Source organism: Suncus etruscus, chromosome 3 (genome assembly GCF_024139225.1).
Source record: "Suncus etruscus isolate mSunEtr1 chromosome 3, mSunEtr1.pri.cur, whole genome shotgun sequence".
Classification (NCBI taxonomy): Eukaryota; Metazoa; Chordata; class Mammalia; order Eulipotyphla; family Soricidae; genus Suncus; species Suncus etruscus.
In genome coordinates this window covers 17,864,897-17,884,057 of record NC_064850.1, presented here as the reverse complement: position 1 = coordinate 17,884,057, position 19,161 = coordinate 17,864,897, and positions in this window count along the sequence as shown.

Here is a 19,161-nt window from a genome sequence, read left to right as displayed (position 1 = left end):
GATCCCCCAGCATCCCATATGGTCCCCCCAAGCCAGGGGCGATTTCTGAGCACATAGCCAGGAGTAACCCCTGAGCGTCAAACGGGTGTGGCCCAAAAACCAAAAAAAAAAAAAAAAATAAAAAAAAAAAAAGAACTCAAAGGAGTCAAGAGCTACATGAGCTCAAATAGACCATTGAAATGAGGATGGGCATGTGCAAAGAAGTAAAATGAATGGCCAAGAGATAGCCCAGTGTTCTAAACACCTGTGCCATCCAAGTATGAGTTGGAGCATTAGCTCTCTCTCTCTTTTTTTTTTTTTCTTTTTGTTTTTGGGCCACTCCCGGTGCTCAGGGGTTACTCCTGGCTGTCTGCTCAGAAATAGCTCCTGGCAGGCATGGGGGACTATATGGGACACGGGGATTCGAACCAACCACCTTTGGTCCTGGATCGGCTGCTTGCAAGGCAAACGCTGCTGTGCTATCTCTCTGGGCCTGGAGCATTAGCTCTCTGGTGCTACCACATTCACCCTGTGTCATTCACCCTGGTAGCTCTGGATTCCATGAGACCCACTGATGCTATTTTCATTTGCACCATACATAGCCTGATGTGTGTCCTAGAACTGAAGAATGCAATCTGCAGTGAGGTAGTTACAGTCCCGTAGCTTAAAAAGATACACAAGCGGTGGCACAGACAGTAGGGCGTTTGCTTTGCACATGCTAACCTAGGGCGGTCCGCGGTTCGATCTCCTGGAGTCCCATATGGTTCCCCAACCCAGTGGCGATTTCTAAGCACATAGCCAAGAGTAACCCCTGAGCGTCACTTGGTATGGCCCAAAAACAAAACCAACCAACAAACAAAAAGATACACAAACACTATGGTCAGGCGCAGGATCCCTGACAAACACCAGTTAAAAGTATGACCCCCAGGGAGCATGTGTGCATGTATTGTCACTAAAAGGAATAAAATATCTGGTGAGAACTGGGGCAAGTGTAAGAGCAACATAACCTGCTGACTGACCTTGGTCAAGCATCATAAGTAAGTGTTGTGGAGGACACGCAATGCCCCATCATTACAACAACATCTAGGAAAGGAAGAATAATTTTTTGTTTTTTGTTTTTTAGGTCACAATAAGTGGTGCACAGAGGTTACTCCTTGCTCTATGCTCAGAAATCATTTCTGGATCCTTGGACATGCCCTTTAGAAGACGTTGACAGAACCTTGCTCCTCAGCTGCCTGTTGTTGGCCACAACACTATGCACTCCTGGAACTCCTGCATTTAGTCTTTGGCTTGTGGAACCCTCCAGATTCCAACTCATCTCATGATTGTGTTTTGAATCGTTTCTCAGGCACATTCGATCAGACGTTCTGACAGAGGTTAGGGCTACTTAACCAAATCTGGATGTCAAAGAAACAGCAATCAATTTGCATGTAGTATATGCTTGTTCTTGTTGAGTATGTGTTTGTGTTAAAAAACAACAACAGGGCCCGGGAGAGATAGCGCAGCGGCGTTTGCCTTGCAAGCAGCCGATCCAGGACCAAAGGTGGTTGGTTCAAATCCCGGTGTCCCATATGGTCCCCCGTGCCTGCCAGGAGCTATTTCTGAGCAGACAGCCAGGAGTAACCCCTGAGCATCGCCGGGTGTGGCCCCAAAACAAAAACAAACAAAAAACAACAACAAACAAATTACTGGCAAGTAATTATATAATTAAATTTTTAATTTTTATTAAAAAAAAAAGAAATCATTTCTGGCAGACTCAGGGGAATACCAGGGATCAAACGCGAGTTGGCCATGTGTAAGGCAAATGTCCTTCCCACTGTCCTATCACTCTGGCCCCAAAAGAAATACTTTTAATAGATTTAAAATGGAAAAATGAACTATAAAAATGAAAGAAAGGGCCCGAAGGGTTAGTGGACATCTTTGCATACAGGAGACCTGGAACATCATGTAGTTTCCCAAGCAATGCTCCAGGAACAGGCCTTAAGCACCAGCTGATGTGGCCCCAAACTTAAATAAATAAACAAATGTAGTAGAAAATGTAAGCAAACTCAAAAGATGGCTCATAGAAATCCTAATTGTCCATGAGGTCATTCTTTGAGAGTTATTTGGGTTGATAGGAACTAGTGTCCCAGGAGTTTACTACAGGGGCACATTCATAGTTTTTATTTATTTATTTATTTTGGATTTTGGGGCCACACCCAGTAATGCTCAGGGTTACTCCTGGCTATGCGCTCAGAAATTGCTGCTCACTTGGGGGACCATATGGGATGCCAGGGGATCAAACCGCAGTTCGTTCTGGGTCAGCTGTGTGCAAGGCAAATGCCCTACCACTGCACTATAACACTGGCCCCCCATTCATAGCTTTTAAATAGAATGAAAGTACTAAGAAAATTGGGCCAGAGCAATAGTACAGCGGTAGGGCATTTGCCTTGCATGCAGATGACCTGGGACAAACCTGGGTTTGATCCCCGGTATCCCATAAGGTTCCATGAGCTTGTCAGGATCGATTTCTGAGTGCATCATCAAGAGTAATTCCTGAGAACCGCTGGGTGTGGCCCCCAAACAAGAAAAAAGTACTAATAAATAGAATAAGGCACAGATCTCTTTTATTTCTACTCTCTAAATTAAAAAAATTTTTTTGATGGGGTGATGGTGGGATATTTGGGCTATAGCCAAAAGTGTCAAGGATTATTCCTGGCTCTCCAAGCAGGAGTGACCCTTGGCAGTGCTCAAGGGATATGTGTGGTGTTGGGTATTTAAACAGAAGTTGGAAGGATGCAATGTAAGAGCCTTAATCCTTATACTTTCTCTCCATCCCCAAGGCACAACAACTATATACATTTTCTCTTTATATAACCTATATATTTGCTCAGGACTCAATAAATTCTAATATAACTTTCAAACACAGCAGGGTCCTTTTTCCAGGGATCAGGGAAAGGAGTGTGTGGGGAGGGGAGAAATGAGTTTAAAAGAAAGAAAAAAAGAAACAGACAGAGCTTTGTCTAAGGACATTCTCACCATGACTATGTGGCATATGACCTGAACACTCAAGGAGTAAAATAAACCCACCTCTACAGCTGATGACCAAAGTTTAAAAAGAAAGAAAAAGAAAATATACAAAGAATGTGATTATAACCTGAAAACGGGTGGTCTCTTACACAAAGTGTGAACGGCCTAACTATAAAATAAAGAAACTTTGAGAACATGCAAGATGTTTCAATTACAGTATTTAAGCTAGAGCTTAAAAATGGGAATTGATCTCTAGGTGAATGGAGCAGGAAATGATTCCTTGTGACCTGCATGCCACCCTCCCATAGGGGCCCAAAAGATCAGGAACCCCCAAACCCACTTGTGTGTACCAACAAGACAGAAATGAAAGAGGTCATTTTTGGGGGCAAGGAAGCTGCTCCTGCTTACCTTAAAAGCACACTTTATGCTGATTTATACTACAAAGTGGGGATTTTAACAAACAAATCAATGTTGTTTACTTTTTCATTTTTGGACCATAGACAGCTGTGTTCAAGGATCCTTTCTGGCGCTGCTCAAACCATATGCAGTGTGGGGGTCATGCAACAAGGGTATACACTGTGCAAGGCAAGAGCTTTACTCCAGTGTTGAAACACGTGTTAGTGAAGCACAAAGTGAGAAATATTCATCTCTGGTTTATCACTGGTAACTCCTAGGGTCAGAAGCTGCATATTACAGAATTATCCAGCAGGGGGCAGAAGCACCATGAGGCAGCTGTCCTGGCCAAGTGCTCTGTGACCTGGAATTTAGGGTTGGGCTCCGCTTGCTTGAAAAGTCAACTTTTGGCTTGTTTCTCCATAGTTAAAGGGTGATTCTTTTTATGTTTTCCTGAGGACTAGCACTTTTCACATACATATTTTTTGACTGCATATTTTTGAAATGACGATTAACTTTGAGTACAGAAAAGACCAATTTGAGGGAAGTTGGGGTGCTGGGCCACACCCTGGTGCTTAGGGAGTAAGTATTTCTGGCTTTGTGCTCTGGAGTGACCCCTGGCTGTGCTCGGATGATGGAATTAATGTCGCAGCTGTCTCTACATGCAATGGAAGGGTCTTAAATTCTGTACTATTTCTCCTACCCAAGACATTTTTTTGTTGTTATTGTTGTTGTTTTTAGGCCACACCTGGCAGTGCTCAGGAGTTACTTCTGGCTCTGCATTCAGGAATTACTTTTGGTGAGTTCAGAGGACCATATGGGATGCTAGAGATCAAACCCAGGTTGGTCTGGTGCAAGGCAAACACGCTACCTGCTCTGGCCCCAACATTCATTTTTCTGTTTGTTTGTTTGTTTTTGGGCCACACTGGTGGCACTCAGGGGTTACTCCTGTCTCTGTGCTCAGAAATTACTCCTGGCAGGCTCGGGGGACCATGTGGGATGCCGGTGATCGAACCTGGGTCCCAGTTGCGTGCAAGGCAAACACCCTACTGCCTTGCTATGGCTCCTTCCCCAGCATATGTATATTTTTTCCAACATATATTTTTTAAAATAAAATTTTATCAATTGTTCTTTTCATTTTGGAAGTAAAATATTTTCATTGTAAAAATTACTAAGTATAAACTGATAAATGCCATTCTATTACCTGCAGAAAATACTTTATAAATTTTTTAAAATTTTTTTGGTTTGGGGACTACACCTTATGTTGCTCAGGGGGCTACCCTCAGCTTGTTATTTGTGGGTAATTAATTCCCTGTAGTGGTCAGAATCAAAGACAGTGCCCAGGATCAAACCTTCGCCTCCAACAAACAGAGCATGCACTTGAGATCAAACCTAAGTTGGTCTGGTGCAAGGCAAACACTCTACCTGCTCTGGCCCCAACATTCATTTTTCTGTTTGTTTGTTTGTTTGTTTTTGGCCACACCCGGTGGCACTCAGGGGTTACTCCTGTCTCTGTGCTCAGAAATCACTCCTGGCAGGCTTGGATGACCTATGGGATGCTGGGGATCAAACCCGGATCCATCCAGGGTCACTGCATGCAAGACAAACCCTCTACCTGCTGTGCTGTCGCTCCGGCCTTCAGCTGTGTTTCTCACAGGAGTAGGGATATGTAGCCCATCAGGTTGCTCCCAAATTTGCCTGGGGGAGTTCACTGAGGTCGGCTTTCTTGCTGTGTAGTTTGCACATGGCACTTTGGGTCACTCCCTTGTTGCAGTCCTCCTGGAGGTCACTCAGTCAGAGACCAGACACATTAGCTCAGGTGCTCACCAGCCTATAGCTGTGGTGTGGGCGCATGCTTGACTGCTATAGTCAGAAATCACCTGCTTCCATGCAAAAATTATTATGCTGCAGAGGGTCATAGACGGAGGAGTCGTCACCTGAGTGTGGGAGGGTCACCAGGTGTAGGGCTTCGAGCCTCAGACCTCAGAGCTGTCAGGATCAGGCTCAGCTTTAAACACTGAACTCATGACTATATATATATACATATATATATATGTATATATATGTATATATATATACACACACACATATATATAATTGCCTGACCAGCTATGCTCTGAGTTCTCTTTATTTTCATTTTATTTTATTTTGATTTTGTGGCCACACCTAAGTGGTGCTCAGAGCTTAACCCTGGGTTTGGACTAAGGAATCACTCCTGGCAGTGCTCAGGGTACCATAGATGGTGTCAGAAATAGATCCCAGGTTAGTCCTGTGCAAAGCAAGGGCCTCAACTGCTGCTCTCTCTCTCTCTCTCCACCCCCCCACCTCCCCCCACCCCCCGTCGCTGTGTATGTGTGTGTGTGTGTGTGTGTGTGTCTGTCTGTCTGTCTGTCTGTCTCTATTTTTTTTTTTTTTTGGTCACACCCGGTAATGCTCAAGAGTTACTCCTGGCTTTGCTCTCAGAAATTGCTCCTGACTTGGTGGACCATATGAGACTCCGGGGATCGAACCCAGGTCCATCCTGGGTTAGCCGCGTGCAAGGCAAATGCCCTACTGTTGTGCTGTCACTCCGGCCCCCTGTCTCTATCTTTATCTTTCCTCCCTGATGATACTCCACACACAGCAGGGTGTGTGTGTGTGTGTGTGTGTGTGTGCAAGCACCAGTGTGAAAATGGGCTCCCACTATATTCTAAACTCCCCCTTTCTGGCATCTTCTTCCAAGTATGCTAAGTCTAAACCCTAGGCAACTTAACCAGATAAAAGAGTTATATTTTTAAAAATGGAATTGCTTTCTCATTTAAGAAGGGATTGGAACAGGAAGTTGAAGGATTCACAGACAGAAAAGGAGAACAAACAGGCCATTTGGAGAGAACCAACAACCGTGTCCAAGGAAACTAAGACAAGTCTTGTGCTAAACTTTCAAAGACCAAGGATAGCAGAATTTGGAGAGAACAAGGCTGAAACTTGCTCAGAGGCATAATGAAGACTCTCTGAACCAAATGTCATGGCAAGACAAGAGCTCCGGCCCCTAACAGTTTAATTACTGATGACTTCTTGTGATTCTAAAGAAGAAATACAACTCAGATGTCTTCAAAGATCCTTTGGGCTTGTGGGCGGCAATAGCTTGCCAAAAAGTAACCCACCTTTAAACTGTTAGGGGCCAGAGAGATAGCACAGTGGTAGGGCATTCGCCTTGCATGCCGAAGGACGGTGGTTCAAATCCCGGCATCCCATATGGTTCCCCGAGCCTGCAGGGGGTGATTTCTGAGCATAGAGCCAGGAGTAGCCTCTGAGTGCTGCTGGGTGTGCCCCCCCAAAAAAAATTAAATTAAATTTAAAAATATTTAAATTGCTAAGCTTCCAATCACCTCAAAATATAAGAACACCTTTCCAAGATAGATGGCAGGACAAAGCTTGCTAAAAGGCTGGTGAGGGGATTTTATTGCATATGTGTTTGGTTTTTGATTACATGCTGGAAGCAAAAGTTTTTGATAGTATGGATGGCTGCTTCACTGAAAAACTAAATATTAACAACGAATGTTGTTAGGGTCACACTTTACTGTGTTCAGGGTTTCTTCCTGCCTCTGTGCTCAGAGATCATTCCTGGCAGTGCTCAAAGAAGTAGATGCAGTGCTGGCAAACAAATTAAGGTAAGCAGTATTCAAGGCAAATGCCTTAACCCCTTTGGTCCGTATTTTATTTTATATATTTTTAATCTAGGCCATATTCTGTGATGCTCAAGGAGTATTCCTGGCGTGGTACTCAGGGGTCATTCTGGTTATGTGGGGATTATATAGTGTTGGGAATTGAACCCAGGCCTTCTATATACAAAGCAAGTTTTGTTTTGTTTTGTTTTGTTTGGTTTATGGATCACACACCAGCAGCGCTCAGGGGTTCCTCCTGGCTCTACAGCCAGAAATCGCTCCTGGCAGGCTCAGAGGAGTATATGATATGCCGGGATTCGAATCACCAACCTCCTGCATGCAAGGCAAATGCCTTACCTCCATGCTATTTCTCTGGCCCACAAAGCAAGTTTTTTTTTTTTGGTCACACCTGGCAGTGCTCAGGGGTTACTCCTGGCTCCATGCTCAAAAATCGCTCCTGGCAGGCACGGGGGACCATATGGAATGCCGGGATTCGAACCACCATACTTCTGCATGAAAGGCAAACACCTTACCTCCATGCTATCTCTCCGGCCTCAAATTTCTTTTTTTTTTAATTGATTTTTGGGCCACACCCTGCAGTGCTCAGGGGTCACTCCTGGCTATCTGCTCAGACAGGGGACCATATCTCCTGGCAGACAGGGAACCATATGGGATGCCGGGATTCGAACCAACTACCTTAGGTTCTGGATTGGCTGCTTGCAAGGTAAATGCCGCTGTGCTATCTCTCTGGCCCCCACAAAGCAAGTTTTAACCTATTAAACTTTATCTCTGGGCTTGAACTTGAACAACTTTATTTATTTATTTATTTTTGTTTTTTTTGGGTCACACCCGATGATGCTCAGGGGTTACTCCTGGCTATAAGCTCAGAAATTGCTCCTGGCTTAGGGGACCATATGGGATACTGAGGGATCTAACTGTAGTCTGTCCTAGATTAGTTCTTGCAAAGTAGACGACCTACCACTTGCGCCACAGCTTCAGCCCCTTGAACAACTTTATTAAGGAATTATTTCATACTAGAACAAAGTAACACAATGCAGAGACTATTATACTAAAAAACCCACAGGGAGGCCAGAGCAATATTATAGCAAATAGGGCACTTGCATTGCATGTGGCTGGCACTAGCACCCAACTGGTCTCCTGAGCACCACCAGGAGTGAGTCGTGAGTACAGAGCAAGGAATAACACCTTAGCATCACTGAGTGTGGCCACAAAACAAAGCAAAATAAAACAAAAGTCCACAGGAAAAAACATGTGTCCTTCATAAATAAACCTATAACAAAAAGAGTTCATGAATCTAAATGTTGAGTTAAAAACTATAAAGCTCTTGGAAGAAAAACAAGAAATTTTATGACCTTAGCTTAGGTCATAGTTTCTTTGATATGACAAAAAATAAAAGGAACAATAGAAAAATAGATAATTGAGCATCATCACAGTTAAAACTTTTATTCAAAGAACACTCAAGAAAGAAAATAATGACAAGCCACAAAAGTTAAAAAAAATTATTTGCAAAACAAATGTAGCAAAGGACTTGGAGATAAACTACATAAAAATATAATTCAAGAGGCCAGAGAGATAGCATGGAGGTAAGGTCTTTGACTTGCATGCAGAAGGACGGTGGTTCGAATCCCAGCATCCCATATGGTCCCCTGAGCCTGCCAGGAGTGATTTCTGAGTATAGAGCCAAGAGGAACCTCTGAGTGCTGCTGGGTGTGACCCCAAAACAAAAACAAAACAAAACAAACAAACAAACAAAAAACAATTCAAGACTGGAGCAATAGTACAGCAGATAGGAAGCTTGCCTATTTGATGCAGGTAAGATCCCTAGTATCCGAGTACTCCTGAGTGTGGCTCAAACAAAACAAAACAAAAACTACACATATAGGGCTGGAGCGAGAGCAGAGCCAGCAGGGCATTTGTATTGCACGTGACGCACCTGCGTTCGATCTCCAGCATCCCATCTTGACAATCTAAACACAGATAAGTGTGATTCCTGAGTGCAGAACTAGGAGTAACTCCTGAGCATCAACAGGCATGACCCCCTAAAAACAAACAAACAAACAAACAAACAAAAAACAAACCCACACACGGTACAGGGGATAGAGAGGTAAATATTTAGCTTGCACACAGGCAACCCTGGTTTAACCTCAAGCACCACACCAGTGCCACATCTGGCCCCCTGAGCACTGTCAAAAGTGGTTCCTGTGCACAGAGGCAGGAGGAAGCCCTGAGCACTGTGGGATTCGACCCAAACAAACACTCCCCACCCCCACTTTGAAAGAACAGCACAATTTAATAAAAAAAAAATCATACTAATTTTAAAGTGGTTAAAACTATTGGATCGTTTAATTTTAAATGAACAATAAGCACATAAAAATATACTCAATGTCAAAAAAAAATACTCAATGTCATTAGCCAGCAGGGAAATAATCAAAATCACCACACTATGATGGTTAAAATTGAAAAATAAATAAATAGGGGGTCAGAGCGATAGTACATTTGCATTGAACACAGCCGGCCTGGGATGAACTCAGGTTTGATTCCCAGCATCCCTTATGATTCCCCAAGCCTGCCAGAAGCAATTTCTTTTTTTGGGGTTTTTTGTTTTTTTTTTTTGGTTTTTGGGTCACACCCAGCGGTGCTCAGGGTTACTCCTGGCTGTCTGCTCAGAAATAGCTCCTGGAGGGCCCGGAGAGATAGCACAGCAGTGCTTGCCTTGCAAGCAGCCAATCCAGGACCAAAGGTGGTTGGTTTGAATCCCGGTGACCCATATGGTCCCCCGTGCCTGCCAGGAGCTATTTCTGAGCAGATAGCCAGGAGTAACCCCTGAGCACTGCCGGTGTGACCCAAAAACAAACAAACAAACAAACAAACAAAGAAATAGCTCCTGGCAGGCACGGGGGACCATATGGGACACCGGGATTCGAACCAACCACCTTTGGTCCTGGATCAGCTGCTTGCAAGGCAAATGCAAACACCGCTGCGCTATCTCTCCGGGCCCCAGAAGCAATTTCTGAGTGCAGAGCCAGGAGTAACCCCTGAGCACCATGGAAGGGTGTGACCCTAATAAACACACAAGCAAACAAATAATAAAGGGATGGCTGTGAAATAGCTCAATGGGCTGAACATTGGTTTTGTGTGCTGGAGACCCAGATTTGATTCCTGGAACTGCTTGGTCCCCTGAGTACTGTCAGTAGTAGTCCCAGAGCACTAGCAGTTTCAACTCCAAAACCAAGACCAATCTCACATTATCAGAGCTGGAGCATAGTGGGACAGCATATTCCTAGTATGGCTCAAGGGCCTGAGTTCCAATCCCCATTACCTACCCCTGCTTCTGTACAACACCACTGTGTGTGGCTCGTATAAAGAGACAAGAATAAGAATATTTTATGACTGAAACCCAACTACAAGCATGTTTGTAACCATGTTTACAAAATAAACATGTGCTAAATAAAGATAATAATGAACAAACAAACAAAAATGTATATATAATTCTACTTATTATCAAGAATGAGAAAAAAAATTGGGCCCTGGTTATTGCTGGTGGGTCTATAAAAAGATCTGAGTTTTTTTATTATTTATTTATTAAGCCTTATTTATTTGTTTATTTATTTATTGGTTTTGGGGGCCACACCCAGTGGTGCTCAGGGGTTTCTCCTGGCTCTGCATTCAGAACTCTCTCCTGGCAGGCTGGGGGATCTAATAGGATGCTAGGAATCAAACCGGATCCCTCCCGGGTTGGCCGCATGCAAGGCTATGCAAGGCCGCATGCAATGCCCTATCACTGTGCTATCTCTCTGGCCCTGAGCTCATTTTAAATATCTGACAGTTCCTCAAAAAAGAAATTAAATACCTCTGATCCAGCAAATGCACTGTTAGGTACATTTCCAAGAAAATTTAAACAATGTATGTTCACATTAAATCTTGTGCATGACTGAGCAGAGCTGCCTTGTCCAGCATACACCTGAAGGGAAATCATTCCAGTGTTCCTCACCTGACAAGGGGTGAGTGAAGAAACATGCTGTGTTCCTGGGAGGGACTCTGAGTCATTCATGACAAGGAAGAAAGAGCTCAGATCACCCTGCAGCACAGATGAACCTTAACAGCCCTGTGCTGGTGAGGGAAGCCAGACCCCAAATGCCACGTAGTGTGTAATTTCATGTACTGGAGATGACATGTGTGTAGTAAGCAGATCCCTAGAGACTGAAAGTAGGTTAGTGGCTGCTGGGCCTGGGATGGGAGTGGAGGAATGGGGAAGGGCCGTGAAGAGGGGTGGGGTTTCTTTTGGGGAGTGGTGAAATAGTTTGGAATTAGATAGTGATGACAGCTGCACAATTCTAAACCGCTGAATTGTAGAGTTTAAAAGAGGGGTTTGATGGTATGTGGCTTGTATCGCCATAAAGCCAGAAGAGTTTACACTAAGTAAATAAACAAGATGTGACCTAAATAAAGGATGGCCTGATTGTTTTTTTCCTCTTTCACTTTTTGGGCCACACTTGGCAATACTCAAGGGGTACCCTTAGCTCTGCACTCAGGGATCACTCCTGGCAGTGTTCAGGGGACCATATCAGGTGCTAGAGATTGAACCTGGGTCAGCCTCATGCAAGTCAAGTAGCCTACTATCTCTCTCAGCCCCTCACCTGATCTTTTACAAATGTGTGTGTGAAAGAGGTGAAGGGTCAAACCCCAGGACCTCACACAGGCAGGGCTTGTTCTCTCTCACTGGCAGTGGCCTCCTTCTATTTTGTTTTGTTTCTTCAGGAGTGTGGTGGTGGTGTGGAGTGCTTGGAAGAACTATACAGTGCTGGGGATGGAATCTGGGTCCCCTGTGGTGAAGCAGGCATTCAGCCCCTTTTAGCCATCTCCCTGACCCTATCTCTTCTTCTACCTGATCAGGAGCCCAGAGCCCTGGGTACTGAGGTGAATAATTTGACCCACACTCAATCAGCAGAAGGAAAAATGAGGAACAAACAGAAGGAGAAACTCATGGACAGATGTGCAGCCCACGCCTGTCAAGACATCTCTCCCCACCGGGAAAATCCCAGTAGGTGGCAAGCCATGGAAACAGAGGAATGCAGAATTGCACAAGAGGGATTGACCGGAAGGCAGGAGGAGCTGGGATAGTCCCTGAGTTACAGAACACTGCCAGTTGTATGGGCTGGCTGGAAGCAGGCATAAGAGGGAAGGGGTTTTTTAGGGCTCCAAGCAGAGATGACATGTGTTTTCAAGAAACCTACATGGTAAAAGTAGTATCCTCTACCCCCAACTGGATTTATGACATTTCTTCTATTCAACAAGCTTGTCTACCTCCTTGCTACTAGAAACAAGTGATTGAAAGGAAAAAGAGAGAGAGGCCAGAACAATAGTACAGCAGGTAGGACATTTGCCTTGCATGTGACCAACCCAGGCTTGATCTCCTGCATCCCATATGTCCCCTGAGCCCTGCTAGGAATGATCCCTGAGTGCAGAGCCAGGAGAAAGACCTGAGCACCTCTGGATGTGCCCCTGCCCTCAATAAAAAAGGGAAAGTAAGAGCCAGGGTGTCTAAAACTCTGGTAAGAAAGACAACAGTAAGTTTCTCTGTAGTACAAGAGGTGCTACCAAGAAAGTAGAAGTCAGAATACAGAGAAAGGTCAAGAAGGACTCCTAGGAGGAGGAAGCACTGACAGAAATCTGTGCCTTTACAGGGAAGCCAGCTCATGTAATCCAAACAAAAGCCCATTCTTTGATGAGATGACCAGAAACCAGTCATCTCTCCTGCATCGAGATGGTTATCTTCCATGAGAAAGGACCTTAACTTGGAGAAAAGACTGGGCCTCTGGTTCTAGCTGGAACCCTGAACCAGGCACTGAGTTGCTTTGTGATTGATTGTAGATCTATTCTCATGCACAAAGGCCTTCCCTGACTTTCCCTTGGTGCTAATGTTGCAGATTTTTGTTTGTTTGTTTTGTCTTGTTTTGGGTACACACCCAGCAGTGCTCAGGGCTTGGCTCTGTGCTCAGGCAGGCCTCCTGGCAGGAATCAGTGGACCATCCAAGGTATTAGAAAGAGTCTGATTTAGTTGCATCAAGGCAAGCTCATGACCTGCTGCTGTACTATCTCTCTGACCCTTCATAGTGCCCTGTTTTCATTGTAACACAATTCTCCAAGTGCCCCAAATTCAATTATGAAGTGAATTGGATTCTTCTCAGAAGACCTCAGAATCTGACCTGGACTCAATCCTATGAGTCTAAGAGTCTTTCTTTTTGTTTTTGTTTTTGTTTTTGGGTTACACCCGGCGGTGCTCAGGGGTTACTCCTGGCTATCTGCTCAGAAATAGCTCCTGGCAGGCACGGGGGACCATATGGGACACCAGGATGCAAACCAACCACCTTTGGTCCTGGATTGGCTGCTTGCAAGGCAAACGCCACTGTGCTATCTCTCCGTTGTTGTTTTTTTGTTTGTTTGTTTTTTTGTTGTGAGTCTAAGAGTCTTTCTAAATAGACAGAACACATGACTAAATTCTGCAGTTTTGAACCAAGAAATGTCAAAGATTGCCTAATATCAAAGTCTTCAGAAGCTAGGAAAAGCAAGGACGGACTCTCAAAGTTCAGAAGGAGCAGGATTTTGTCTTGTTTTGACTGCGTTCGGGTCACATTTAGCATTGCTGGGGCTATAGCAAACTCGGTGTTCAAGACATCATGTAGTGCCAAGGATGGAACCCTGTTCTCCTGCATGCTTCAGCCTGTTGAGCTATCCCAGACTCCACATAATTTCCTTGATGCCTTGATTTTGTACTCGTAGCCTCCAGAACTGTGACCAATAAATGATGATGATTATTATTAGCAGACAATGAACTGCTGTTTTTAAAACGATATTAAGCTGAGGGAGTTTGTCAAGGAAGTCTGAGGAAGGTACTAATAAAGCCTTTCCAAACCTACCAGTTTTAGCAATTGCACAAAAACCCAGTTGCTTATCTTTATTCAAGGGGCTGAATTTCAGCATTTCCTTATATGTGTTTCATGTGCCTTGGGCCTCTGGGACACACTGGCATTTGCATGGATCCTAATGGAGTCTGCAGCCCTGACTCCTCCCACTGCAGTGTGGTGTTCTCAGCCTTTGTGGGGAGCACCTAGAAAAATCTTTTGAGGTCCTTGCAGAAAATGAAGCTGTGGGAGCTTTGAGCTGCTTTTTTCTCCTCCTTAACACATATCACACCATTTCCACTTTCACTGTCCCTCTTTCTCATTTATTCATTCACTCATTCATTCATTTATTCTCAAGCCCTTCTTGCACCTGGTATGTCAGCAGGGCTCTGCCTGACCAATAGCACCTCCCACCCCCCACAAACCTTCTCTTTTCAAAGACTCAGAGCCATGTCTGAGGAATGAGATACATAATGAAGTTAGGGCAAAAAGACTTACTATTTCCCCCGAAAAATCTCAGCAAGACCCAAAATATTTGGGCCTTTTTTTAGGGTGTGGAACGCCACACTCAGCAATGCTCAGGCCTTACTCCTGACTCTGCAGTCAGAAATGACTCCTGGTGGTTTGGGGGAACATATGGAGTGCTGGGGATCAAACCCAGGGTAGATATGTGTAAGACAAACACATTCCCCACTGTACTTTCTTTGGTTTTTGGTTTTTGGGCCACACCCTGCTAGTGCTCAGGGGTTACTCCAGGCTCTGTGCTCAGAAGTCACTCCTGGCAGACTCGGGGAACCTTATGGGATGACGGGAATAGAACTGGGGTCAGTCCAGGGTTGCCCGCATGCAAAGCAAATGCCCTACCTCTGTGCTATTGCTCCAGCCCTCCCCACTGTACTTCTGGGCTCCAACCCCAAGACCCAAAATGTTTTCATATCTGCTTCAATGGGCTACTTCCCTAATTTCCAAGACTGCATTGCGGAAGGAAAGAGTTCTGCAAATATTTATTCATTTATTTTGTTTTTGGGTCACACCCAGGGGCAGTCAGGATTACTCCTGGCTCTGTGCTCAGAAATTACTCCTGGTCCTGGGGGGACCATATGTGATGCCGGGAATCTAACCACCGTTCATCCTGGATCAGCTACTTGCAAGGCAAACGCCCTACTGCTATGCTATCTCTCAGGCCCCTCCTCAAATATTTATTAAGGATCTTACAACATCACAGCCAGACAACCCAGATCCAAGGACACTGCTCAGGGGCCTTTGCTGTAGCATTTTCTTTTATCTTTCCTTTGCTCTGGAGGAAGGAGCAGGACTGTGTCTTCTTTCCTCCTTGTGCTTCTGCTGATGCAACTGAGGTGACCCCAAGCAGCCAGAACTTTCCCATGTGAGAGTTGACTTGACCATCAATATTTTTCCTAACTTCCCAGGTCTCTGTGGACTTGTGACGTGAGCCTCCAGCAGCTGCCAGAACACATCCCGAGGCTGTTGTTCTCTGCACATGCCTGGACTTTTCCATCAGATTTGCCTGGGGCAGGAATCTCAGACCTCTGCCTGGTTCAGCTCACCCTTGCTGCTGATCTAAAATAGTCTTACTGGGACTTGCAGCTCCGTGACAGAGCACACATCACCTGGGCACATGGTTGTGAATTTGATCCCCCAAACCAAAAAAGTAAATAATTGAATGAAGTGTTCCCTAGGGTACATGAAAATATTTTGCCTCCTGAGACAGCTATCTAAAAAGCACTTTTATTTTTTTTTGGTTTTTGGGGCACACCCAGCAGAACTCAGGTGTTCCTCCTGGCTCTATGCTCAAAAATCACTCCTGGCAGGCTCAGGGGACCATATGGGATGCTAGGATTCAAACCACTGTCCTTCTGCATGCAAGGCAAACACTTTACCTCCATGCTATCTCTCTGGTCACAGAATCTTTTTTTTGGCCACACCCAATGACGCTCAGGGGTTACTCCTGGCTATGCACTCAGAAATCGCTCCTGGCTTGGGCGACCATATGGGAATCCAGGGGATTGAAACGTGGTCCGTCCTAGGCTAGCACTGGCAAGGCAGACACCTTACCACTCTGCACCACAACTTAGACTCTGGTACTCAGAATCTTGTACAACCTAGTCTGAACAGAACCTGACCTTGGGGGGCCCCCCGAACTTCAAAACCCGGTCCCACATCAATACTACTGTGACTGAGGCATTAGTCCTAAGCAGCCTAGGAGGAGCAGAGATCATACACTAAATATCTGCATCACCCCTTTTCTCAGAGTTTCTATGTTCCCACTCCAAAGAACCGCTCTCCTATGCCTGGTGCCCCTTCATTGCCTTTATCCCATCCTTCTCTCTAGGTCATGTAACATTTTGACTTTTTTCTTCCTTGCACACACCCCCCTCTACTCGCAACCTGACTTAATAAAATAAGACTGGGCCTCACAGTCTCTCCAGATTGCTTCTAGAACACTCTCCTTCAATGTGGTTTGATGCTGCTGGATTTGAAGAGAAAGCTAGGACAACCTGGAAGCAGAGCAGCCCTCTCATAAGCCAAATAAATCTTTGGCTTTGGTGGAAGCGTGTGTGTATGGAGGTGGTGGTGGTAGTTCATAGTAGTTGCACCTATCCTTGATTTTGGGGAGTGTAGGAGTTAGGTCACACCTGACGGTGCTCAGGGCTTACTCCTGACTCTGTGCTCAGGGGTCACTCCTGATGGTACTTGTGGGACCATATGGGGTGAACCATGATCAAAGATGTGCAGTGCCTTTATCCCTGTGTTATCTCTCCTGCCCCTACCCTTGATTTAAAAGATCAGAATAGCTATAAAATAATTGCTCTTTATTTGAAAACAAACTGTTACCAGAACGCTGTGTTTTGTGCAGGAGCTCCAACCACTCCATAAGAGGCATTGTGTTCATACAATAGCTCCCTCGCTCCCTTCCGGGGGATCAGCAGCTGTTCGTGGTCATGGCCTAAATTGATTATTTCCCTAGAACTTGTAAAATTGTGATATTCTAATTCTATTCTTTTTGCTTCATGTCTTTGCCGGATTCTGCCTCTAAAGAGGAACTGACTTTCCTTCATTAACAATTTGAATGATCTGATTGTTTTCACAAGAAAGGCAAGACACATTTTGAACTCTTTCCTTTTATTTACCAGTTTTCAGTCTTCAACGTATACTTGCTTTTATTTTTCTATTTGTTTTTTATTTGAAGGATACTCCCGGCTCTACTTTGGGGGTACTCAGGGACAATAATGTGCTGGGCTTCCTGCAATGCAGAGCAGGTATTCCAGTCTATCTCCCCGCTGTGTTACTTTCCTCCCTCTTCCTCCCCTTTCCATCACTGTTGGTGTTGTTGTGATGATCAGGTCCTTTTTTTGCACAGCCCCCTGGCTTTGATGCTTGCACATTCTTTTTATTTATTTTTTTAGTTTTTGGGTCACACCAGGCAGCACTCAGGGGTTACTCCTGGCTCTGAGCTCAGAAATCCCTCCTGGCAGACTCAGGGGACCATATGGGATGCCAGGAATTGAACCCAGGTCTGTCCCAGGTCAGCTGCATGCAAGGCAGACATCCTACCACTGTGCTATCTCTCCAGCCCCAGCTTGCATATTCTGTTTTTTGGGGGGCGGGGTCACACCCAGCAGCACTCAGGGGCTACTCCTGGCTCTACATTCAGAAATCGCTCCTGGAAGGCTCGGGAACCATATGGGATTCCGGGATTCGAACCACCGTCCTTCTGCATGCAAGGCAAATGCCCTACCTTCATGCTATCTCTCTGGTTCCCGGCTTGCACATTCTTTACTATGCAACTTGCCAGGGGTCACACATCAGGCTGTAATGCCCACACATTTGGCTACTGTGCTCCTTGAGATTGGTGTCCCTTTCATTGTGCTGCCTCTATTCTTGGTTGGAACATAAGTTACATGGTTGCAATGCTCACCAGATGTTGCACTTTCTAGCCATGGCATTTGCACTTATTTTTAGTGAAAGGGCCAGAGGTGCACTCTTTTGTGCAGGTGTGGTGCTCATGTGCCCCTCTACTGTGCAGTCAGAAATTGCTTGCAGTGCTAAACATCATAGACCAGCAGAGCCCCAAGAGTCCAGTAACAGAGCAACCTACTGCCCTTCTCTGTCATTGCAATGACTGGGGCTTGCGCCCAACTTCATCTCAGTGCTTGTGGGGGTGTGTTACATACTCTGCTGTGGGATTGGGGATCCAATTATCAATGCTACCAAGGTCACACTCAACTCAAAGGGCAAGTCTGGTGTGGAACTCATGGCCCATGCGTATAAGTCAGGTGAAGGATGGGGAGCCTGCTCAGGAGGTTGATGAAGGGGTCCCCTAGTCAGATGCATGAGAGGTCAGCTTTCTTGGGTAAATAGATAACTATTATATTTCTCCATCTCAAAGTTGCAACCTTGACAGGAGAGGTTTTAACAATAGCAGAGGGGACATGTAAGTAATCAGATAGTGAAGAACAGAGTCAGGTCAGCAGCCTAGGGTAGAAAAGGCAGTGGTAACTGAAGATAGGAGACTGGAAACCAACATGTTCATTCTTAGAAATACTATAGAGCTAAGGAGATGGCATCAGAAAGTTGAGGGTCTCATGATTTAGAACAGAAAAGCAACTGTTGGCCTCTAATCCAGGCCAGAAATAAAGGGGTTGGGGCTGGAGAGATAGCATGGAAGTAGGGCCTTACATGCAGAAGAATGGTGCTTTGAATCCTGGCATCCCATATGGTTCCTCGAACCTGCCAGGAGCGATTTCTGAGCATAGAGCCATGGGTAACCCCTGAGCACTGCTTGTGTGACCCAAAAACCAAAAAGAAAGAAAGAAAGAAAGAAAGAAAGAAAGAAAGAAAGAAAGAAAGAAAGAAAGAAAGAAAGAAAGAAAGAAAGAAAGAAAGAAAGAAAGAAAGAAAGAAAGAAAGAAGAAAGAAAGAAAGAAAGAAAGAAAGAAAGATTCTATGTCAGAACAGTGACATAGAATGGAGAGAATAGAGCCCCACAGCAATAGCATAGTGGATAGGGCTTTTGCCTTGCACACAGCCAATCCAGGTTTGATTCACAGCATCCCAAATAATTCCCAGAGCTTGCTAGGAGTGATTTCTGAGTGCAGAGCCAGGAGTCACTCCTGAGAGTTGCAGGGTATGGCCACCCGCACCCCCACAATAAAAGAATAGAGAGAACTAATGAAATAGGTTGAGCTCAA